This window comes from Zosterops lateralis (genome assembly GCF_965231275.1).
Source record: "Zosterops lateralis genome assembly, chromosome: 1".
NCBI lineage: Eukaryota > Metazoa > Chordata > Aves > Passeriformes > Zosteropidae > Zosterops > Zosterops lateralis.
Window position 1 is genome coordinate 27,572,591 of NC_139762.1, and position 19,103 is coordinate 27,591,693.

The following is a 19,103-nucleotide window of genomic DNA, read 5'->3' on the forward strand; positions in this document are numbered from 1 at the left end:
CATTTTTACCTTGCACTTTTAGTCATTGAATTGTCCAACAAATTAAGACATAAATGAGGAGGATGACTGATCCTGAACCCTTTATTGATACAAATAGTAACTTTGCCTGACTTTTATGCAGAATCAATTCTTAAGAGGTTCCCCTACATTTATTTTAGCTTTCCCTAAAGTAGTGAAGTGTTTTAATGTCATGGACATATATGACATATAACCACATTTTCACACGGTAGGCTTTGGTCAGTGTTCATCTTTTTCTTATCTCCTTTGCTCTCCATATTTATAGACACACATCTATTTACATTTATGGAGGTATTTACTCTGTATATAATGTGAGTTTCTCTTCCCTGGTTTTATAGTAATGCTACTTAGAAGGCTCAATTCTCAACTCATCATTATTGCTAAGACCACAGATATTTTTCATGTCAATTTCTCCTGTCTTTTTTTCTTCATACAAACAGATCAGAGCTTCTTATCAGTGTGATTGTTTCACCCACATCAAGAAGGAGTGTCCAGGACCTGAATTCTCCTGGCCTCAGTGGGGAAGGGCAAGGACATATAGAATAAAATATTATAATAACATGCCTGAGAGTAGGGGTTTCCTAGTTCTACCACAGAAAGTTTGGCATGTTGGAATAGAGGTAACTGCTGCTGGGAGGAGTCATGGAATCTGATTTTTCACTTTGCATAGCATTAGTAGGCACGGTGGCTTTTCAAGGCTTGGAAAATGCATGGATAAAGCATGTAGTCAATCTAGGTCTCCTGAAGCACAGCAGAATCACTGTGTCCTTTGTCGACCCAAGCCTGTTCTTAAACACGGGAAGTTTTGGGCCATCTAGATATTAAAGAAGTTCTCTGGGTTGACAAACCTAGCTCACACTGGTGGAACAAAAATCCTAGTGAGAAATGTACAGTATAAGTATTTATGGGGTTCAGTTTACTTGCATGTGAGGCAATGGCCTGGCATAAAGATTCTGAATGCTCCACCTTAGTGCAGCAATTCTGGTTGATATTTGTTGATTTGCAAAAACGAGTAACCATGATCTTTAGGGCTAACAAGTCTGAGCTTACACAGTAGATGGCAAAATCAAGTTGATAGCTTGGGATGACTGTGTTGTCACTTCTAGCACAGTGTATCAGAACCAGCCCCACTGGGGCCAGTGGAATGAGATAACATTGTACTAGGGTGAGACATTGTCATGCTCCTATTTGGTAATTAGGCAATCCTTGACTTCTTTAAAGGTAGTTTGCTTCCACACAACTTCGGGTACCACCCTCACACAAATAAAATGGAGACATGCCAGGAAGGACAAAAGATTCACAGAGAAAATCATGACTTGGCAGGAAAAGATATTTTAGAGCAGCTGTTATCACCCTCTCCAAAACAGGCTTGCAAAAAATTTAGTTTAAGATATGTTTTACTTTAAAGAGATCAGCTATTAAAGATGGTGAGCTTATCAATGTTTAAACTTGTGGTAGCAGTGGACCTCGCACATGCTTCTGTTTAAATGTATGTTGGACATAGGTGCTAAATGGGGCCAGGGAAGAAGAGTGAAGCCATTGGCAAATAGAGGTGTCTTTATGCTCAACTAATGCAAAGCAAGTAGTACAAAACTCTTTTAAAAGGATTTTTTCGTCCCCCTTGTTTGAAACTAATTTTATTTATTTATTTCACACAGTGGAAATTTTAGATTTTATAGTATATCCTGCTGGGGCATAGTTGAATAAATTTATTTTAAGCTGTTTGGTAAACTGTTTTCTTTCTGTACATCTCTGTTGATGCATTTTTTATTAAATTATTTTTCAGGTGGCTGTTCCAGTATTTTTCTTAGTTCCTGCTGTGGAGATGAGTGTGCTCTAATAAACAATTTTTTGAAGTGGCTAGTTTTGCATTTTTTTTCTCCTGTATCCTGCTGTTCAAATGCTGTAAGCTTGTTACATGTTCATTTGTTTTAAATAGCTCCTGTTCCTATTTTTTTTTAGAAATTATTCTTATACATTAGCCTTCATTTTAAGAATTTTCTTCTCCCTTCTAAGTAAAAGTAAATAGGAAAAGGCAGTGGAACAGACATTTTAAAAAGTGTTGGTATTGCAGTTTGCAGGAATAACTAACCTGAGCACAGTTACAATAGCGTGTAACTCTTCCATACCAAGTTACAGCACTGACCATGCATAGGTCCAGGCTTGTCATTTTCCCAGTTTAAACACATTCTAATTACCTTGGTGGAATTTACCTCAGAGGGGGAGCTCACATGGAACTGTGATAGTTCATCTGACCCATGGTAATGCTTCAGGACACGCTAACTCAGCCATGGGTTTGAATGCTGATCTCTTTGTAGCAAATAATAAATGCCGCCATATTGAAACTATTCCTAAATTTGAGTTCCATTGATGACTCTCTTGTCAATATGACACAATTTCTAGAAATGTTGCCATGTTTTTTATTGATTTTTACAACTTTTTTGAAAATCCGACCAGTTTAATATTTTATTTTTTAGTGAAAGCTTTAATTTTCATCCCCCCAAAAAAGGACTTAAAAAGGTTGAATAATTTAGAACATAATTCAGTATTTATTGTGAGGTTGGAAGTTGATACATCGGCTTGCATTAACAGTGGAAAAAAAAAAAGACTTGCTTTTCCAAATGAAAAAAAAAGTTTTATGGTTTATCAGAAAAAGCAGTTAAATGAGAATTCCAGGATTCATTCAGTCCCCCTAGTGGACTACTAGGATTTTCTTAGCAGACCAGTGTTATCAAACCTAGAATCAATAGCAGAATCAAAGGAATAGCACTGTGAGATCACCATGATGATGTGAGTAAAAAGAGAGGACAAAAGATACAAAATTATGAAAGTAAGGAAAAGCCCTATAGATTCTGAAAGTTTTCATATCAGTCAACATATATATCTAGAGGGTTGATACATAGCTGAAGCTAAACATTTTGGTTCTTAATAGTCCTTGGGCCTTAAAAAACTAAAACGAACTACAAAATAATCTCAGAGGTGTGAAAAAGCCTAGCTATTTCAGATACCTACTTGCTCTCCAGAGGTATCTCTTGCTAAAGAGAACACCTGGATACTTAAATTTTTGAGCAAGTGACTAAATCCTACTTTTTAACGGAATTGCGTGAACCTGGGTGCATTACATGAGAAAGAAAAGCAAAGTGACATGCGTACAGCAACTTCTTAGATTAGGTCCATCTTCTAAGTTGTGACTGTACGGGTTTGCTGAATTCGAATGAAGTTCCAGCAGTGCTAAACTGAAGAGAAGATTGAGTGTGGTTAAGTGTTAATAGTTGTTTAGATAGTCTCAGTGCTGGTTTCAAAGTGACAGCTTAATTCAGCTGACTTCTGCTTCTCTGATGAGCAGTGGCTTATGATGTACCTCAGTTTGTCTATTGAGGATGCACAGTCTGGTTTTATTTCCCCCATAAATAGTTACGGTGTAATATATAAACCAGCCCTTGGACAGAAGTAGCCATAAACTGAACAGTGATCTCTTCTAACAAGTTTTCAATCGGTTACTCTGCCCAGAGAGGATTAAGACAGAAAGGAAACTCCCTCATGACAGATACTGGACAAAGATGTTGAATCAGAACATAAAAATTGATGCTTTGTCCCAGGGGTACACTTTTGCAGGCCAAGAACCTGAACAACTAGAGCGGAGTTTATTGAACCCCGGCCTAGTTTTGCATTGTGTTTTTATCTCTCTAAAATATATTTACTGACAGTTTAAACCGTACAGCGCACTGAAGGGAAGATAGCTGTTCAAATACTCCTGTATTCAACCATTCACACTTCACTACAGTGGGGATTCAAGTTCTTTATACAGGGCAGACAGTTGAAAAGCCAGTTTTCTCTTAAGAAAAGGACATATTGTATAAAAATCTGATGGCAAAACTTGCTTGGAGAAGACAGACAAAGCTTTGCCTTTTATATACAAAGCAGTCTTCCTAATTGCTACTTTGTATTTGCAGAGAATTTGAAGAGTTTTAGGAAATAAAGTACTTTTGAAGGCATTTATTTGCCTTACTTTCCATTTTAATTCCTGTTCTCTTAAAATTAACTCCTGAAACTCAATTTAATGCTGCATGGTCTGCAGGTAAACAAAAGACATTTGTCTCTGTATCTGGTCTTTTTCATAAGCACAAAAACCCCCTTATTAATTCAGATTGTGTGTACATTCTGACATCAAATTAAAGCAGATTGAAAATTTCTTTCACTTCTGGAACAGGTACTGAGATGGTTTAAATAAAGTTTCAATTGTAGCTTGAAACAGCTTGTTTTCATCACACAGAATGCAGAACTTTTTTTTTCCCAATCAAAGTAAGATGAACATTTGTACTGACATCTAAACAGCAGAAGACATGGAAGTGGAAGGGGAGTTAGAAAAAGGTAGTGACAAAATTTGTCCACCAGAAGCCCCTCATCTTCAAAAAAAGACGTGGGAAGAGATGTTTTGAAAGTCAAATCATCTGTCAGGAAATTAATTAAAATGAAAGTTAAAAATCAAAAATGTTTAAATAAACCTTCAAAGCTAAACATAGTGTTCAGGATGAACTTTTCTTGACTATCTTTTCTCAGCTTGAGTGGAAGAACTGTAATTTCTTATCTGGGCCTCAGTACCACTTTAATTCTCATTTTTTGGTCTACCAAATTTCTTGCTACTTCATAAAATCCTGTTTTCACATATTTCGTGATGAATGTGTTGGCAGAATCACAATTTGCTTTGTGTCAGCCTATCTGCTTATACATCTTGTGAAAGGAAGTTTTGGTACACTAATTATAATTAGAGGGCTCCACAAATTATTTTGTTTGGCTATGCTATCAACAGCTAGACATATATAGGGCATGTATGCATATGCTTTGATTCTATAGGAAACCAAGAAAAAACCCCATGCCTAATTGGGGAAAATGGAAAAAAAAAAAAAAACAGTTGCTTGAAAATCATGGTGATAAGCTGTGGTACAAATGAGTGATTACTGGAGATCAGAATATATGCCAGATTAATTTACCCCAACACTTGAAAAATTTGCTTTGTTTTTATGCAATGTGAGCATCTTACATCTTTTGGGCAATATATTTTGGTATCAATTTTGACTAGAAGGAAACTTTTAGTCTAGACTATGTGGGAAAATTTATCAGTGTATGAAAGAAACATTTTATAGACCTACTGAAATATTAAAGCTGTGACTACAGCCAGAGATATGATTAAAAATATAAAATTTTTTCAAAGACTGTTGCTATTATTGCAAAGCAAATGAATTTGAACCACTAATAATACCATACATTACCTTGTACTGCCTCTTTCTTTTTTATTTTTTTTCTCACTTGAATATGAAAATATCCTGTGTGATTGAACTATCAAGTACTGAAGAGTCAGCATTGCTGCTGGATTTGAAAGAGCTACAATGAGAACTTTATTATGCACATCTGAAAAGCAAAATCAGTAATTACAAACAACTTACAGGACAGCTGAATGTAGTTAAATCATTTACTTGCAATATACCCACAATTTTAAAATGCTTTAATATATAAAAACACATTCAGCAGCTGCAGTGCTTTTATCTGACACGTATTCTCTCCTAAGCTTACAGAAACTCCACTTCTTAGGAAGGTGTACATGTTCCTTTGTAAGCAAAAGGTAACCACAGGGGAAAGGACTTCTGTGTGCTGGATTGTTTCTTGAAGCTGTTCTGGTCCTGATCAATAGAGCAGAGAACCACAGAATGCAATGCAGACAGTGTTCCTTCCATCACCCTGTAGGTGATTGCCTATGTGATCTTAAGTGTAGGGAACAGTAAGGTGGTTATATCAAAATGAATTGTCGAAATAGGATTAAGAAATACTACTATTAATGGATAAGACAAGTCTGAAGATACAGAGATAATCAGAGATGCATAGACATCTCTACATATCTCTCATCATGTCTATTAATGGCTCATTATGACTGTATTTCCTTCAGCCTTCTCTCTCTTTATATATCTGGGTTTTGAATTTTATTAAAAACCATGAGAAGCAGGAGACACATACCTTTCACATGGGAAAAGTTTGGTTGGACAAAAGTTTGGAATATTTTTCAATGAACAGATGCTGATTCTTATATCATAGTTTTAATGTTGAAATTTCTTGAATATCATGTACTGGTGCCTTCTCTGAGGGATACTTATTTCTGTTTTAAAGTCAAGCCTCTGAGCTCCTTGAAATGTGTGGTTATGAAGGAAGTAATCTGCTGGAGGCTTTGAGACTTAAAACCTGTAACCCTGGGAGATCTCACGTCCGCCTTTCAGCCAACAGTATACTCTGAAGTAGAGCTGCATTAGCAGCTGTAAATTTGATCTCACTGTAGTTTAGCTACTCTATTCTTCTTCAGTGGTAATTACACCATGGGAAATAACTATTTAAATGGCATCTTGTGCTACGATTACATTTTTCAAAAACTGATTACAACATACAAGACAATTTTCAATTTGAACTTCCAAGTTTTAATTTAAAACAACTTTATAGTAACAATTTAGACCTGAGATGTACCAATATTAAAGTGAGGGAACTTACATTTCAGTTATTTGTGCTGCATCTACATAAAAATGTTTCTAGTATTTCTGAAGATTAAATTCTACCAACCAATGACTATTCATCAGTGTTGAGTAAATATTTCATAATGAGCAAGTAATTAGAGAAAGCTTGGCCTTTTTAGTGAACTCTACACATGCACATTTCAGATTTCTTGAACTAGATCCCTATATGCAATTTTACCTTACAAGTAAATCCACCTGGCCATACCAAAACTCTGGTATGGTGTACTGGGAGGTTACCCCTTATAATTGTCTACTGATTTGACTTTTGTTGCTGACCTACATGATACGTGATCCAGGGCAAAATTATTACCCTTAGGTAAGAGCCAAAAGTTCTTACTGCATGCCCCAGGCACTTGCCAACACTCTGGGAGCAATTCATAGAAGTATTTACCAAAATTTCCAGTGATACTGCATTCTCCTCTAGGATGAGATTAGCCTAGGCGTGTGGTTGAGATCATGCGGTGATATTTGCCTCAATTACTGTTGCTGAATCACTGACTTCTGTTGTCAGGTATCCAGGCTGCCAGAGTCCTAAGATGGAATGGGATTTTGTGGAGGTGTTTTATTGGACTTTTCATGATGTTCTATGAGTTTTAGGTTATGCTTTTATAATTTTTACAATTGTTCAATATGGCTTCCTCTCCCTCACAGTTTCCCGCCTTTCCCTGTTTCTATGGTTATGTACATCCCATAATAGTTGTTTACAACATTTTCGTTATATGTCCATCATCCAAGTTATATAATTTCCCCTCCCACATGATTGTGCATTCCTCCTCCCAGTTCACTGTTATTGGTCCAAGTTGAAATCATCCCATTGTTCACTGTTCGCTCATAGGTTGATTACAGAGAGACCACTCCCATGTTACACCCACCCCCCTATCAATAAAAAGCCGGTGCAACCCAGGATTGGTGTCTCTCTGGGACGCCACCTAGGTGAATCCGCACCACCTTGGTTGACCTACCCGAGAGTCCCATCCTTCACTCATCGCGCCGTTTGGGTTAGGTGTCAGTCGCTCCTCTGGTAGCAAGAATCCTACAGGTTGCGGGAGGCGGCAGGGCTGGCCGGAGCCTCAACAGTTGGAGTTGCCGACCCCTGACTCTCCAGAATTCCCGCAGGATTTTACAATCCAACTGTTGTGGCTTGGCTGTCCTGATACATTCAACTAAAATATTAAACCTGTGTTCATTTCCTTAATTTCTGGTTGCTAAAAAGAGGGATGTAACATAAAATATCATGGCAAGGAATTGCAGAATTCTGTAATGTTGAGATTCAAGAAATCATTTTACAAGAGTTACTTTTACTATGAAAGATGCCTTATAGAGTCATACCTTACCTCATGGTAAAAAAAGAGAATTCCCTAGATACCAGACAGGAATTTATTTGGATTTGCTTATATATGATTATAAAGACTTCTTTTGCAAGATTACTCCAATAAAGAAAAAGAGACATTTAGAAGAATGAAATATGTATAATATGATCAACAAAATCTATTTTCTGATTACTTCTGAAACTTTTGAGTTTAGTCATTCACCACATTACTATATAGATAAGGTCTATAGTAGCATAGACCTTAGCAACTTTATTCTCCTTTCATTTGAAACCGATTACTTACTTCAGTGAAGTATTTCTAAATTTATATTATTGTAAAAGGAGAAATGGCTTGGTGTACCAGTTTTTACCATCTCATTATATGACATTTTATTAATTGCTTCTCTTTAACATTTTGTCACAGTTTTGGTAGGAATAATAATTACTTTGCAACCAATCACCATAAAATGATTTTTAAGGATTGGATATAAAAATCTTCATACTGACTGGTCAATTGTTAATAAAAAGTGGTGGCATTTGTCAGAAAAAAAAAAAAAAAAAAAAAAAAAAAAAAAAAAAAAAAAAAAAAGGAAAAAATGTGGTTGGTCTTTCATATTTTGCATAGAAGAATAATGGTTTTGTCTTGGGCTTCTGGAGACTGATCTACCATCATTTGGAGTGTCAGGTAAAAAACCCAAAAAATTGTAAAATGAAATAGAAGTACAATGTAAACTCAAACAGTGAACAGCTGTTCTGTGAAAAATATGACATACAATACCATTATCTGTAAAAAAGGTCATGGGCTTATTCCTTACCCTTAAACAGACTAATCTGACCAGACCCATCTGTGTCAAGTCCTCAAGGCAAGAATATTTTATCGTTCTATGGCATTTGTCCAGTCAGCAGTGAAATGGGTGCCAGCAAGGGCCAAATAAAGCAACAGGAGATCACTTATCAGATTTCCTGGAGATCTTCTGGCTTAGGGGCATTCCTCAGTAGGAGATTTTCACCACTTGCCTGTTATAACACTGCATACATGGACCCATTTGTGAAAAAAAACCACATTCATTGCAAAACCTACTCTGAGTGTGGCTGCTGTTTCATGTTGTAGTAGAGAATCATCATCATCATCTGCCTGTTCAAGCAATTTCAGGTCACAGGTAAAAATTATAAAAAAAATCTTTCTGGACACTTTCTTGATGTTAAAAGGTACTAGGCAGGAGTTCTCCAGTAAACCACAGAGATGCTATGGTCATCATAGTATATTTTAATATTCAAAATATTCTGTGTTCACTGCTGGGAAAAAAAGGGAGCATTTGTGATCATTTTAGAAAGGAACATGGCATGCTATTATAGTCCAGTGTTTTCCTTATTTACATAAGAACAAAGGCAAGGAACAAAGAAACTTGCCAAAAGTAGGGCATAAATTTTCTTCCTCAAACTAAGCTTCCTGTTAACCATACAATATAAGGAAGAATTGTTAAACTGGAAGAAAAACTGAACACACTGATGAAAACAGATAATTCAAAAGCATATACGCTACTGGTTTTTACTGTGAAACAGGTGTTGGTCTTCTATGTGCAAGAAAGCTGTTTGTTAATTGTGCTATGGGGTAACAAAGATGCTAATTAAAACTTTGTTTCTACTACAGATGATTACATAGCATCCAATATCCTAAGAATAGTCCACTCTGAAAGAAATCTAAAAAAATATTAAATTACCTAAATTATCCTCAGAGCAATTAATCTCTGAATACAAACATAACAGTAGAAGTAGTTACTAAAATGAAGAAAAGGAAATCATATAAATCTGCCAATTTTAATGAATCTCAATAGCACACTATAAACCATGCCGACATTTCCCACTCTCCACCACTGACTCTTGTTATGACTAATTTGTTTAGTTTCCTTCCACAGAGGAGCTAGATACCTCAGCATGACTACAAGAAGGTCATTTAAGAGACAAATGTCCCAGCTACAAATTTCTTCCCTCCCTCCCTCCTACGAAGTATAAAGATAATATCACTCTTATTGTAGGAAAGGTATCCTGCTTCAGAAATATTTAATTGTGTTTATATGGGGACAGTAGTCATTCTTCTCATGAATGCAAAGGCACAAAAAGTGCTGTTAAAGTTTGGTACTTTTTGCTAGGATTCATATAGTCCTTTCAACAGACATAGAGAAGGCATTTAACTGGGTTGAGGGGCTTAATTTATTTATATAACACTTTATTTATGGGACAACGCCTTGTGGTCCACTGGTAGAAAAAATAATTGGTTTTCTTGGTTATCCCCTTGTTGGTTCAGGATGAGTTTTTATCACTCTGGACTACATTTCCTAAAGAATTGTCATCTAGTTTCAGTACAGTAACAGGTAAGAGACCTAAGGATCAGAAAGAGATCCACGAATCTGCAGGTAGTGTATCAGCTTCAGTAACAGTATGCAGGGAAGTTTTGACATCTTCAAAGACACAGGCCCTCAGTAGAAAGGACCAGTTCACATCAGTTTAGCTTGCAGTTGCCTGAAACTAGCAAACAAGGAGAGTGAGACTGTATTTTCATCGCAAACTCTCTCTTAAGACTGCCTGTAAGTAAATCTGATCTCCTTCTCAACCTTCCTGAACTTTTTTGAGAGTCAGATGTCAAAACTCCAAAACATTTAAAGACTCATAAACTCATGCTTCTAAAAGAGAGCAAAAGATATTTTTGGGCAGTATGTACCAACTATTTATACAAAATAATCTGGTATGAAACACATTCATTCAAAACCTAACTGCTCTTAAGCCTGATGGTGCTCTTCCAGAGGACAGTAGAATGTGAAGTACATCACTTTCTACTCATAGTTGAAATTACCTAACAAAGAGACAGAAGTTCAAAATGTGGACTGGGTCAGAGAGTGAACACAAGACAGTCTTATAAAGAATATTTTTTTACCTTGAACGTGGTCAATCCCTGAAGCACGTTACATGGAGAGTTGATGAAACCTTGATCTTTGAAAGTATTCAGTTCTTAACTGGACATGATCCTGTGCAACCTGCTTTAATTGAATCCAATCCAATTCTGTCAGGAATTGGGACTTGGACAACAAGAAGTCCCTTCCATGCCCAATGTTTTTGCAATTCCAAGTCTAAATATAGTTCTATTGTTCAGTAATTTAGCTAGGAAAGAGCAAATTTGAGTTCTAATTACTGGTCCCAAATTCTTATTTATCTTAAATATAAAATACACATTCACTATAAAACCAGAGAAGAAAACAGGATAGAAGTGTTTTCTTCAACATCTTTATTAATTACTTGGATGCAAGACTCAAGATTTAGTAAGTAAGTGTGCTGATAATACTAAATTGGGACAAGCCATTGACTTCCTCAAAGGCGGAAATGCCCTGTAGAGAGACCTTGGAAAATGAGAGAAGTGGGCAATCACCATCTTTACTGAGTTTAACAAGGGCAAGGGCCATATTCTGCACCTGGGACATGGCAACCCTGGATGTACAGACAGACTGAGGAATGAGAGGCTGGAAAGCAGTGCCACAGAAAGGCCCCTGGGGGTCTTGGTCAATGGAAAGTTGAACACGAGCCAGCAGTGCCCTGGCAGCCAGGAGGGCCAAGTGTGTCCAGGGGCGTATCAGGCACAGAACTGACAGCCAGACAAGGGAGGGGATTGTCCTGCTCTGCTCTGCACTGGGACAGCCTCATCTCGAGTGCTGGGAGCAGCTTTGGGTGTGTAATATAAACAAAGCTGTTAGGGAGCATGCAAAGAAGGACCTTGAGGAGAAGTTGTGCGAGTAGCAGCTGATGTCACTTGGTCTGTTCAGCCTGGAGGAGACTGGGGGAGACCTCACTGCAGTTACAACTTCCTGATGAGGAGAACAGGATGGGCAGACACTGATCTCTTCAGTCTCATGGTCAGTTACAGGACTTCCGTCAGAGGATGTTTAGGTTGGATGTTAGACAAAGGTTCTTCACCCAGCAGCTGTTTGAACCCTGGAAAAGGTTCCCCAGGGAAGTGGTCACAGCACCAAGCCTGAGAGAGTTCAAGAAGTGTTTCGACAATGCTCTCAGGCACATGGTGTGGTTTTTGGGGTTGTCTCATGCATGGACAGGGATTGAACTTTAGTGATACTTTTTGGTTCATTGCAACTCATGATATTCTGTGATTCTGTGATATGGAAGAATTCAACTAAAGTCTTTGTCTAAATGTCTTTCAAATAGTCATTTAAGAAAGATCAAAAGTGATAGCCTAAAGTAATCTAAAATGGAGAAAATTATTCTTTCACAGGAGATGAAGAATTCAAGTTAAAATCTCCTTCAAAGTCCTGGCTTTTAATACACTTGTTAATTGTGATAGCCATTGGGTTTGCATTGAAAAGGGAAAAAGAAACTCTTCATCATTGAGCAGGGCCTTATCTATATATAATTTAAAAGAAAGTTCTAGGTGGAAATGCAAGAAAACCACTTAAAGCAATGTATTATTTTCAGAGTCTTGACAGAATCTAGACATGACTTGTGGTACTTACTTGACACTTTATTACTTGAGGATTCGGACAGCTAAATTCTAGTGAAAGAAAACTCAAACCTTGCTCCTATAACTTTTTTCATCCAGGTTACTCAGGTTTTCCTGTATTTCATTTTTATGTCTTGAAAATACATCCAGATTATTTATCATTACAAGTTTAATAGTTTATATAATTTTTTTAAGTCTCATGTCTCTTCATTTAACTGGTTGCTTGTTCAGCTTATCATTTTTGTATTCATCAGAATTTCTGGCTTCCTAATTATTTCCCATATGGCCATCTGTATCAAATGGTGGACTCAAGTTATCTGCAGCCAACATACATTCTCTCTCTAGAAAGCTACTAATTTGCTCAGAGTAATCTACCCAGTTATTCTGTCATGAACTCACTGTTGTAAATCAGTATTTCATTCTTCTATTTATCTTCATTCTATACAAAACTTTACTATGTGACACATACAAATATCTTGTGTGTTATAGGTATGATATCACTCACGTTAGTTTCTTAAAGGCAGGCACTATTTTGTCATTCCTTTGTTGTATAATAGTGTTGCTGACCTGACATAATTTTAAACTCTTTTTACTGAATCTTTGATTTCATGCTGCAGTTATTTCAGAAGCCTAGTATGGTTAACACTTTGTGTCCATGCTAGAGTATTTTAAGCATTTTGAATTTTCTTTCACCTGATTATGAAAATTTATGTTTTTTAAGCTTATTCCTATTAGCCATCTCATGATGTCTTGATTAAAAAAAACCCTAAAAAACCCCAACCAACCACCCAAACTAGATTATATTTAATTTTTATGCCTCACTTCCTTTGCTCATTCCTCATCATTCATATGCCCAATTTTATTTTTGGTTTAATATACTTTATAAGCTGTATATCAGATTTTTTTAGCAATTCTACACCCCATGGATTTCATAAAACAGCTTTCTTTGCTAGTGGTATATTTCCTATTCATAAGGGAGAAGAAAAATCTCAAGGAATTTAAGTATATACAAGTTTTTGGGGTCTAAAATAAGTATCAAGATTTATGATGGAATAACTGATTAGAATAAATTTGAGAACCATAATCTGATTAGTATATAACCTTTCAAAACAGAGGAAAGAGCTTTACATATTTGCTACTAACATTAAGAGACAAGTGTTCAAGGTTTATATAACTGGAGTTTTATCCTATTTGTACATATTGCTAGAGGATTTCCTAATGTTACATAGTTTCCTTCTTAGCTCAAAGCACATTGTAATGAATATTGAAATGAATATGACAATTCTATTCCAAAGCAAAACTAAAGGCATCAAAAGGTGTTTTATTTTTCCTGAGAACAAAGCCAGATATTTGAAGGAGTGAGAAAACAGAATTATCTCAAAGCAAAACCACACTGAAAATGTATTGGAAGTGGTCCTAAGCAAGAACATGCTACATGCAGAAAATGTTTGTGCTTAGCCTCTTTACCATTACCATTTTTCATGCCAGGTTTCTCCAAATAAGACTGGGGAGAAGCTTGAATCTAAGTTTTCTTCAGTCCAGGAAAAGGTATACACACAACGGGTTTAGCAGACTTGTAAGAGAATGCTCATTGTTCTTTTACCTGGGTATATCCCAGTTTACTCTGGGACATATAAATCTTCAAGGCAAGAAGTCTACACATAGCAAAGCCTATTACTTTTAGAGAAATGTGGTTGGGACTCTTTGGGTCTTTTAGTAATGAAAAATATTAAAATTATATATTGAATATATTGAATATTCAATGCCTAATTTCATTTTCAGATATAAATTATTTTTTTCCTCAATGGAGAGTTTTATAGAAAATTTAAAATTTGAGAAAAGTACATTTTCTCTCAGAAAATCATTCATGTAGTGTTTTCCTCATCAGCCTTAGCATAAATTAGCTACTAAAGTATTTTTTTTAATTGAGATCAATAAGAAAATTATTGACAACAGAATTGTTATAATTTCTCAAGTTAGTTTTTTTCCATTACTATATCTGCAGAACTTTGAACACATCTGGTTTTTGTAACCTAAAATTATTTGTTCGTAATATGGTGGTATCTACATGTTTCAAAGAGAAACTAGGTTTTCACTGTGTTGGATATTTTACTGCTGTAAAAAATAAATACTGGGTTTGGAAAGTTACTGTTTATACGGCGATGGCAAAAGATGGCCAGGAAAGCAGACAGAGAAGACTTGGTAATCACCTGCAGAATCTCTGGCACTAAAGGGTAGAGAAATCAGGTCAGGAAATCAGTCGTATTCGATAGACTAACGCTTATTTCTAATGTTCTTTCTTGGCCCATAGAATGCATACTGCCACTATTCCTAGCTGCTAATTCTTTACTTTTCTAATGTTGAATTGCCCAATTTTTGTTGAATTCATTCTTTCCAACCTTGTTTCACTCACAGAAACTTTTTTGCCCTTTTTTTGAAAGAACTTTAATAAGAAGGAAATGCAAACAATAAATATAAAAAATACCCATTCAACCAGAGTCAGAGGTAAGGCTCATATTGGCATGAATAGACACAGTTGGGTTAACACTCAGTGCTTTTAAAAAAATCTCACTTTTCCAATGGTGTGTGAACAAAGGAGAATTTTGTTTCTAAACTGTTAAATACTGAATCACAACAAAAATGAAAGCAAAGAAGACAAGAGAAATCTAATCAAAAATAAAAGGCATTTCATAAACAAAATTGAGTAGATCTGTTTAAAACAAAGTTTATAATTTCAGTAATTGTGCTCTGGAACACGTCTTTATTTCTGTTGATATGTGCCTTCAGCTGTCTGCAGTGCCACTGTGCTGACTTAGGCTGAGAGGATGGTAAGGAAGCACTTGATACAAAACACTTTAGGTTTTTGTTATCCATCCTTTCTATAAAACTCCAACAGGAAAGACTCTGAAGTTTTCAAATGCAGTAACTAAATTGGAAAAAGAGCCCTGTAAAAATGTGTTCTTGTGGCCTGTCAGTTCTTGGTAGTCTGTGAAAAATTTAATATAGAGTTTGCCAAGACACCTGTGCAGGAAAAACCTCCAGAGCTTGTATCCTGTACATTTTAGCCTCTTTGTCTCTCTAGGCCCTTGCTAAAGTAGTTCTTCTTGGTAGGTATTGTTAGCTCCCACATTATTTCCTTTTTTGCATCCTCCTCCTCTCATCACTCTGTAAGCAAAGTATATAAAATCATAGATTCATAGAATGGATTGGGTTAGAAGGGACCTTAAAGATCATTTAGTTCCAGCCCCCCCTGCCATGGCAGGGACACCTTTCACTAGACCAAGTTGCTCAAAGGTTGTATCCAACATGGTCTTGAACACTTACAAGGATGGGGAATTCACAGCTTCTCTGGAAAAACTGTTCCAGTGTCTCATCAGCCTCAAAGCAAAGAATTTCTTCCTAACAGTTAATCTAAATGCACCCTCTTTCAGTTTAAAGCCATCAGCTACATGTCCTTCCAAAAAGACCCTCTCCTGCTTTTACAGGCCCCTTTTAGGCACTGTAAACTGCCATGAGGTTTCCCCAGACCCTTTTCTTTTTCAGGCTGAACCACTCCAGTTCTCTCAGCCTCTTCTTCTAGGACAGGTGCTCCAGCCCTCCAATAATCTTTGGGCCTCCAACTTGCACTTTCATCATGCCTCTATGTTTCAGGCCCTGGAGCTAGGCACAGTATGCCAGGTGCAGTCTCACCAGAGCATAGCAGAGGGGTAGAAACCTTCCTTGACCTTTTGATACTGTTGGCTTTCTGAGCTGCAAATGCACACTGCCAAATCACATCCATCTTGTCATCTACCAACCACTCTAGGTCTTCTCCACATGGCTGCTTTCAATCTATTCTCTGCCAAGCCCATATTTGTGCTTGGGATTGTTCCAGTGCAGCACCTTGCATTTGACTTTGTTGAACTTCATGAGTTTTACACAGGTCCACCCCTCAGGTTGCCAGGGTCACTCTGGGTGCCACCCCTTCCCTCCCTATAGAGATCTAGTGCCTATGTGTTTGGTTGTGGCCTACTGTGTTACACACATTGACATGTAAGAAATGCAAGTCCTGTAACACTCTTTTTTCTAAGACTAGTTCCCTGTATGACAGTGCAACAATGGCTTTTTCAAAACCTAGAATTTATCTCGTTAGGTTGACTGTTGATAGCCTGGGAATAATGAGCTTTGATGAGCTCTTTGTAAGTCTAACCTGCCTCCTGGAAACAGGTTCTTTGGGTGAGAACTGTCTGTGTTGACTTATTACTTACTCTTGCTACCACTTTGTATAAGATAGTGAGGGTGTTACCTGAACCTCCATAAGAGTACTGTATTCCAGGGCATGGATAACAGATATCTGCACTATCTTCTACCATCTTTCCACCTGATGTAGCAGAATAGATATGCACACAACTATCTCCAATGTATTATCATGGAAAGAGAAAGATAAAAGAGAACAAGATAAAAAGTAATAGAACATTTATGGTTTGATTTTTATTAAAACTAATATATGGAACTTGACCGTCTTCTTAACTTTAGAAGCTTATCGTTTTATGTGTAAACAAGGATTTGCAAAGAGAAATGAAGTGATGAAATTATGCTAGGTCATTCAGTTAATCAAGACATGAACACTGCTAGTTCAGGTAGAAATCATTGTTCTCTGATCTTTACGTTTTTTGATTGTCACAAATGTATTTTTTTGTCTTTTTTTCTGCAGATGAGACAATAATTTTTAATTAAATTTGACTGTGGTTATTTCCATAATTATTCACAAGCATCTCACAAAACATTAAAATATATGATCATACATATGGTCTGTATGTAGAAATTATTAAAAAATATATATTGTAATATTTTTAAATTAAGGAGAAGTATATAATACGGCCGACACAATGAGTCCACTGGGACTTGATCGCAAACAAATGGGATTATGTTTGTAAATTCCTGGTATTAAAACAAGCAGGTGGAATTGTAGCATGACATCATCAACTTATGTTTCAGTTCAAAGTAGGCAAATTATTAGTTCAAACATTTCATAGAGTTTGCATAAGTAAAATAGAACTGCACAATCAAATTTCCATAAGACCCTATACAGTTCCTGAAATATTCAAGATGTCTGTAAAACTTGACTAAAATGTTTAGTATGTTTGAAAATCATTAGCTGGGGACAAACTCTCTTGTTCCCTAAGAAAAGCAACTTAATAAGTGATGTACGATCTTAAGCCTGTTCAGGAGTTTAGAGTACTTCAGTGAAGCAAGAGGACAATTAAAAGCAAATGCAGTAGCAGGAACTAAAAAATTTAAAAACTAGTTTTTTTAAGCATGCAACTCTACAGATTTTGGTAAAGTTCTGATCTTTAAGGGTGATCTGATTTATGTATGGTAAATTCTGTTCACAGTTGAAACAAGGAACTTACACTCATGACATCCAGATGTTCAAAACTTTGTTCTCATTGTAGTAGACTTTTAAAAATGAATCATTTTATATGCCCTATAAATAGACATACATATATATATGCCTATATATATATAATCCTATATATAGGGTTTTTTTAATTTTTCTTTTTAATCCTTAAAAGTGATGTGTTTGCATTTACATTTCCTACATAATAGGCAAAATGAGTGTCTTTTTCTTTTGCAAACAGAGTCAAGTATGTCCCAGTAGGGAAAAGCAGATTTTTTTAATGCTAAAAGATTTTTCAGGTAATTTGACTTGATAGACTGGGTATATGAATATAGACTTCTTGCATATGAGTGGAATTTCATTCATTTAACAATAATGAGTATTTCTTTTGACTTTGCAATTTAAAAGAGCAACATATCTGCGGAAGGGAAAGATGCAAACTTTATTTAAAGGTTCAAATGATTTTTTGTTTTTGTGGAAGACACAAGGCACCTTTGCACAGGACTAAAAGAATCCTTTATGAACCACAGTGTTGGTTGTTTTTCTTTTGACACAGAGATATGTCAACTGATTAAAGGTTATTCCTATTTTCTTATTTTCTTCTTATTTTTTATTTCTTGGTTTTTAATAAGAAACAGAGACAACTGTATTCTGAAAGTTAAAATGATCAGCTAACATGAAAATTAGGTATAGAAAGATTAGCATATGCTAGAACTGTAGCTTCTTGTGCAAATCAAATATATTAACTGTGTGCATGTGTGCTAAAAGAGCCAATACATTTCCATGAGATTTTCTGAGATAAATTTTGGAAAGAGATATTTTGAAGTCAAAGCTTGTCATTTGAAAATGTCAAACCAGAAACTTTTACCTACATAAACTGAGAAATATCCAAACACAAAGCAAACAAAAAGTTTAGTTGCTCAAAACAGAATACACAATGTCTCTCTCAGCTCTCAGAAAGATCTCTGCGCTGTGACTCAGATAATGAAAACCTGTCTTGTCACCAAGACAGTGAGTTTTCAGTCCTTCCTCAAATACCAGATTTTGGCCTGGTTTAAACCTTAACTCTACAAATTATGGTTTGAGTATAAAGAAATCAAAGGGTTGGTTCTAGTATTTTTTTTTCCCATGAAACAATATATATTTATTGTGTAATAAATATAGGAAGTAAGTTGAAAGCTGAGCACTATCATAATTTGGTCGTGTTATGAGACTGTATGCATTAGAACTTATATCAAATTAATATGTTCCATACTTGTATTTGTCAAAGATTCTCTCTTTAAGAGAAATTGCAGTCTTTGTATATTTTACATGGCGATTGAAGTAAAAAAATACTTATGC